This window comes from Alligator sinensis, unplaced genomic scaffold (genome assembly GCF_000455745.1).
Source record: "Alligator sinensis unplaced genomic scaffold, ASM45574v1 scaffold225_1, whole genome shotgun sequence".
Taxonomy (NCBI): Eukaryota; Metazoa; Chordata; order Crocodylia; family Alligatoridae; genus Alligator; species Alligator sinensis.
In genome coordinates, this window is record NW_005842180.1 from 1166143 (window position 1) to 1172671 (window position 6529).

The window sequence follows — 6529 nt, forward strand, 5'->3', positions numbered from 1 at the left end:
GCCAGCTCAGCTGAGCACCGCCCCCTCCACCCGCCTGGGGGCGGGGCCCTGAGCAGCGCCCCGGGCAAGGGGCGTTCAACCGCCGCACCCCTGCGAGGCGCCAACAAGTGCCCTCCCGTCCACCCGGGAACCCGTGTCGCTGCCCCTGCAAGGGGGGCCCCGAAACCCTTCCCGGCCGGTTTAGACCCGTTTCTCCTGGCCCAGCCCGGTGTCTCCCCCGCTCCGGTTTCTAGAAGGAAACCGCGGCCCCGTTGTGCCCGGCTGGGAAGCGGGCTGGACGGGGCCGCGGGCGGCGCACACAGAAGTGACACTTCTCACCCGATCTCACCGCAGACAGCGGGCTACAGCCCTGACCACACACGTGCACGGCTGCGCACCGCTTCCAAAATGGACAGTGGAGCAAACGTCTGAGCCCTCATTTATACTGATGCAGCTGCAGTGTAGTCAGGCTAGTATCTCTTGTCTGTATCTCTACAATTGTTGATGAATTCTTTTTAAAGTTGTGGCTGTAACGTAGGGCTGGAATCACTGGCCTCTGCAGAGAAGCTGCACTGGACCTCATGGTTTCATGGATCGTGAGGCCTGAAGGGGCCTCGGAAGATCATCGGGTCCAGCCCCCTGCACCGAGCAGGAAAGATAACGGGGTCAGGCGGCCCCAGCAAAGTGACTGTCTAGTCTCCTCTTGAACATTTCCAGCATTGGCGACGCATAGGGGATGCACATGCACCCCCTGAGATCGGCAGTGCACCACCTGGAAGCCCTAACCACAAAACCAGAAGTGCGCTTCTGGTTTTGCCACTGGCTCAGCAATTAGCCGCTGAGGGACCCCCCCACACCCTTCTCCCTTGTTGGCAATCTAGTGTCCCCCCAGACTTGGGAAGCACCAGTCACCCATGATTTCCAGGGTATGTGATTGTACCACCTCTGGAGGGAGCTTATTCTACAATCTGGACACCCTGACTGAAGTTTTTCCTAATGTTGAGCCTGAATCAATCTTCCAGGAATTCGTGGCCATTGCTCCTGGTTTTCTCCTCTGGTGCCCTGGTGAACAGTTGCTCCCTTGATGTACTCCCCTAGTGTAGTGGTAAGCTGCTACCAGGTCCCCTCTCAGCCCTCTTTTCTTCAGGTTGAAGAGTCTCAGGTCCCTCAGCCTTTCCTCGTATGACTCTGCTCATACGGGTGGTTCTTCTTTGGACTCTCAAGCTTGCCCATGTCCTTGTTATAGTGTGATGATGTCAGAGTCAGGCATTTCAAACGTAGCAACTTCTGTCTGCGCTGCGGAGGTCAGCTAACCCAGCCCTCCGTCTGAGGCAGGATCAGCCCTATCCAAACCATCCCACAGAACCCTCATCTAAATGCTACATAAGATTCCCCTCAACCCTGACATACCATAGACTTAACACCCTAACCTGCCACAGGTAAAGGAGCTTCAGGAGGTCATGCAGTCTATGCCCCTGTCTAAACCATCCAGGCAAAGGTCTGTCTGAGCAAAGCTTCAAAAATCCCCAGGAACTGAGATACCACAACCTTGCTAGGGAATCTGGTCCAGTGCTTAAAACCACCTCTGCAGGCAGAACAGTCTTCCTAGGACAGGGCGGGTAATTATTTTGGGCAGAGGGCTGCTTACTGAGTTTTGGCAAGCCATCAAGGGCCACATGACACGGTGCCCAGGGCAGATAAATATTTTTATTTTTTTATTTTTTAGGGGCCCCACGGGCCGGACAGAATGGCTTGGCAGGCTGCATCTGGCCCCTGGGCCACATTTTGCCCACCCCTGTCCTAGGATCTAACCCTTCCTAGTTGCACTTTGAACACAGTATTTCTTGTCCTGTGCCTTTCCCACCCAGAGGCCAGCTGGTTGCCAGCCTCCTTTTTAATAATGCTTTTTGTATTTTAAGATTTTTTTTTAGTTGTGTGTTCAAATTCCCTCCTCCATTTTCTCCTTCATAGACTACAGAATCCTAGTTCTTCCAACCTGTCTTCAGGTTTCACATTTTCTAGAGCACAAATCATTTTTAGTGCTGTTTTATGGACTCTCCGATTCCAGTTTCCCAATGTGCACTGCCCAAAGTTGGACAATGGTGAGGTCTCATCAGTGCTGAAGAAAGGAGAAAGAATCACTTCCTATGACCAGCCTATGACAATCCTATTAAGACATTTATCTCATTATGCTATTAGGTTTTTTTGTTGCTTCATATTCAGTTCATGATCCTGTGGAACCCCAACTCCTTTTCTGCAGTACTGCAGCCTACCCAGTCATTTGTCTATTTCAGACTATTCTTCCAATTTAACCAAGTAATTGTGCAGCTTAATCCTCTCTCAGTCTATCCTCATCTGACAGGTCCTCCATTCTCCTGATCATCCTAACAGTTCTTCTGTTTATCTGTTCCAGTCTGAAGATTTCTGGAATACAGGTAACTAGAATTACATGGAGCATTCCAGATATAACAGCTCAACTGTGCCTTGTACAGTTATTTAATATTTTTAATAGTTCCTTCTGTCTACTGAAAATACTATGCCTGATCCATCTTCATATCTCATTTGCCTTCTGCACAGCTACATCACATTTGTGAGTGATGGCCATCTTGTGATAGACTAGTAAACACAGCTCCCTGTTTATTGCAAAAATTCTTATTAAACTTGCAGATTAATAAGAAACTATAGAAACTGAATTAAATTCAATTACTCCAGTTTCCAAAGTCCAATTCTTCCTGCATGATGTTCTGATCCTCCTCTGCATTGGTGATGCATCTCAATTTCGTGTCCTTGGCACATTCACGTCAACATATGTCTGCTTTTTGTGCCAGTGTCATTAATGAAAATATTCAAAAGGATCACTCCTAAAATCAGTTCCTGAGAAACACTGCTAATATTCCCCCTCCAGACTGGTACTTCTCCTATCAACACTAGCTGCTGTCATCACTCTACTCAATTTACAGTTCTTCTATTTATTAATCCCCATCTTTTCTGTTTTAACTAATCTTTCATGTGAAACCATATTAAGTGTTTTACTGATTTACTAATAGATATTTACTTTGCCCAGAGAATTAGTTATCTTATCAAAGACAGATACTAGGTTAGTCTGGTTCTACCTTTAGTGAACACATGTTGTATTTTAGCCTGTTTTCCATTTATCTCCTTGACTTTAGCTACTCTTTCCTTTTCAGTGGGCACGTCTACATGTGCATTAATGCACTATAATTATGGCACATTAAGGTTAGTACCTGTTATTACAGGTACTAACCTTATTAGCTGCAATTGGTGCTACTATGCAGTAGCGCCAGTGCACATATTTTAGGTGATGCACTAATGTGCAGTAGAATTAGTATGTTGCACTGCTAGCATCTTGTGTAGACATGTCCAGTTTGTTCTAAGGCCTTGCATACTATTGAGGTCAAATAAATTAATCTGTAGTTTCCCATATCACTTTTTCCCTCTTTTTAAATATAGGTGTTGCATTTACTGTTTTCCAACCATGTGATACCAGTATTGACTTGATAGTTTTATGGCAAATACTTCCTGTTGTTACCTCCAGTTGTATGTGCCAGTTCTTTCAGACTTCTGGGATCAACTGTCCCCCTGCACTCCTCAGCCTGAGTACCTTGACCTCCTTGACTTTTGCTTCCACATCAGCTGCAGTAATTCTTACCATCATTCTGCCTTTCATTTTCACACCATCATTCTTACTGAAGACTGAGGTGAAACACTGACTGAGTTTTCAAATCTTACCTTAATCTGAACTATGTCCTCAGCCCCACTTCTTTCCTTGTTCTCCTTTTATTTAACTGAAAAATATTTTGCTATTTGTTGTATTTTCCTTTGCAAGACCTAATTTAGCTTGACTTTGGGCAATATGTACTGTATTTTTTAAGCTCTAAGAAACAGCTTGCTTTGCTAATCAGTCTTTTTTCAGGGTCCTCTAGTCTCTCTAGATATTTCTAACATCCTTTTTGAGACAGTTTTAATTCAAATAGGTTTGAAGCCCTTTCCCACACATTTTCTTGGGCTTGGGGTATAAGTTCCAGATAATTTTTGTATTTTTTACTTAAAGTAATCCCAGGCTTCCTCTACATTCAGTCCAGTTGACTCAAACCTTTAGTTTATCAGTTTGCCCTTTTGACATTGAGAACCTTAGAGACCAACAACAACAAACAATCAGATCGTGCACACTTGTTTAAAAGTGTTCATATAAAGTCCTCATTACCTACCAAAGCCAAACCTTAGAAAGCATCACTTCTTGTTGATTCATTGCCTTCTGCATGAAAAAACCTGTCAAGTGTTGTATCTGAGACTACTAGCAATTTTTCTGCCATCTATAGCGTGTTGAGTCCACAGAAACAACTCTGAGTTTGAGGGGAGTTGTACATGATCAGGACCTCCAAAAAAATCTGAAAGTCTCAAGTTGAGCATCAAAAACAGAAAAAGGCAGTTATGGAACACCTCTTAAAATGTGGCAGCTACTGATTTTGCAGGGGAAGCAGTTAAACTGAGTATATAAACTGTTACATATTAAATGTAAATATACTGGGGGGGAGGTGAGATGTGTCATTCCCCATGTCTCATTTACTCAATTTTAGCTGCCCCAAAACTATTAACAAGTTTAAATTCACAACTATGATTTATAAAATGACAGTGAATATATAAGCAAGAAAGAAATGGTGAGATAGGCCTTTCCTTCAGGGAATGTTGCCCCCAATGTCCTAGTTGCTGTGTCTTGTCTTTTTCATTTGCCACACACATACTAACCTGAGTTCGGTTTCTTCAGGTGATCCAGTGGTAACAGGCATTTCCCTCTCAACTGATCGACTTCTATGTGGTTGCAAATTGCTGGGTTACTGGCCTGGTAGGAAGAGTACCACACTCTCTGTGGCTGCATTTACCCATCACTCTGTAGTCTGCACTTCAGTGCTGGGACAGCATTTGATCTCCACTTACTAAGCTTCACCTCTTCCTTATTGTCCCAAGTCAATCAGAGTTAGGTGAGAAAAAGAGAGGCAATTTTTTTTGCTTTTTTTACATCTTCTGGTTACCTGTACCACAGGCCACATTTCTGAACAGAATCTAGTACCTTTGAAAGATACTGCAGCAACACAAACCAATGGAACTATGTTAAGAAAATACGCATAGCTGGATCCTCAAACTTGGTGCATAGATTTGCATTGATTTAAATTAAAACTTAATCATGTGAGGTTTTGAGGACCAGTCCTGCTTCTCTTCAGAGGCCATTGATTCCAGCCCTACATTATAGCCAAAACTTTAAAACTAATTAAAAACGAATTAATCAACAATTCTAGAGGCTTAAACAGAGATACTTGCCTGACTAAATTGCAGCTGCATCAATATAAATTATTGTTATAAGGTAAAAGTCATACCTCAAACTCCACCTCTGTAATTTAAATGCTACAGGGATTACTACAAATGAAAGGTCAAGGCCAGCAGGGTTTGATGTCTTGGTTTTTTGTGTGAAAAAGCCATTCTCTAGAGAAGTCCTGGCTTTGCCAAACTCATCTAGGTTCCAGTGATAAATTGGGCCCAGAAAGCAGTGAAGAAACAATATGCAGCTCCACAAAAAACAGCGGGTGGAGTAGAGAGAGAAATTAATTTCAGACTTTAATTGGTCTGTTGGGCACAGTGCACTCTTCCATTCCTGAATGGTACATATGCAGAAAGAAGTTAATGCTGCTTGAAATAATATCTGCATCCATTAACTTAGTCTCTAAATCCTTCAGAAAAGTGTGCTATACATAGGTACTGAGTGGGTGGCCAACAGCAGCATGGACAAAACCACACTCCGGGAGGAGCAAGGCAGTCAGCCTAATACTCTGCAAGGGTAACACATCAAAGTTAACACTTCCAATTTTCTTTTTATGCTCAAGATCTCTTAGGGTTGGGAAACTGCACTGGACTCATCACTTTAATTGGTAGTGTAATTCCTTTAAAAATTTCTTTAAAAAAATACAGGTATGTGCATTCGCCATTAACAAAGTCACAGAAAAGCCAGGAAATAGCCAGTTAAATTTTCATCAGCTCTTGCCATGTTACAGCCATTGCTTCATTCTGAGATTAAATCTCAGGAAAAAAAAACCTTCCTAGCTATAGGAGCAGTAGGATAATAGAACAAACTGTCTAGGGAAGCCATGTAATCTCTTTCAATAGAGGTTTCTTTATTCATTTTGCATTCATCATAATGTTGGGGTTAGAGGATTTGCAGATTACAAGCAATCTTATGGCACCTACAACAGTCACATTCCCTCCATAAGTCCCACAGAGGAAGACTAAGTAACTTGTGCAAGGTTACACAGGATGTCAGTGACAGGGAACTGAAGTAGGGTCTCCCAAGTGCTAGGCTAGCACTTTTATCATTATGCTTCCAGCTGATTGGATGTAATCAAAAAGTAATGCCATCCAAACTTTCGACAGCAACCAAGCTGTCCCGGTTAGGTAGTTGCTCAGAGAACTGAGCAGAGATACTTTTTCACAGCAGCTTTTATAAATCAGCTACCTACAGAGCCTATAATACCAATATTTA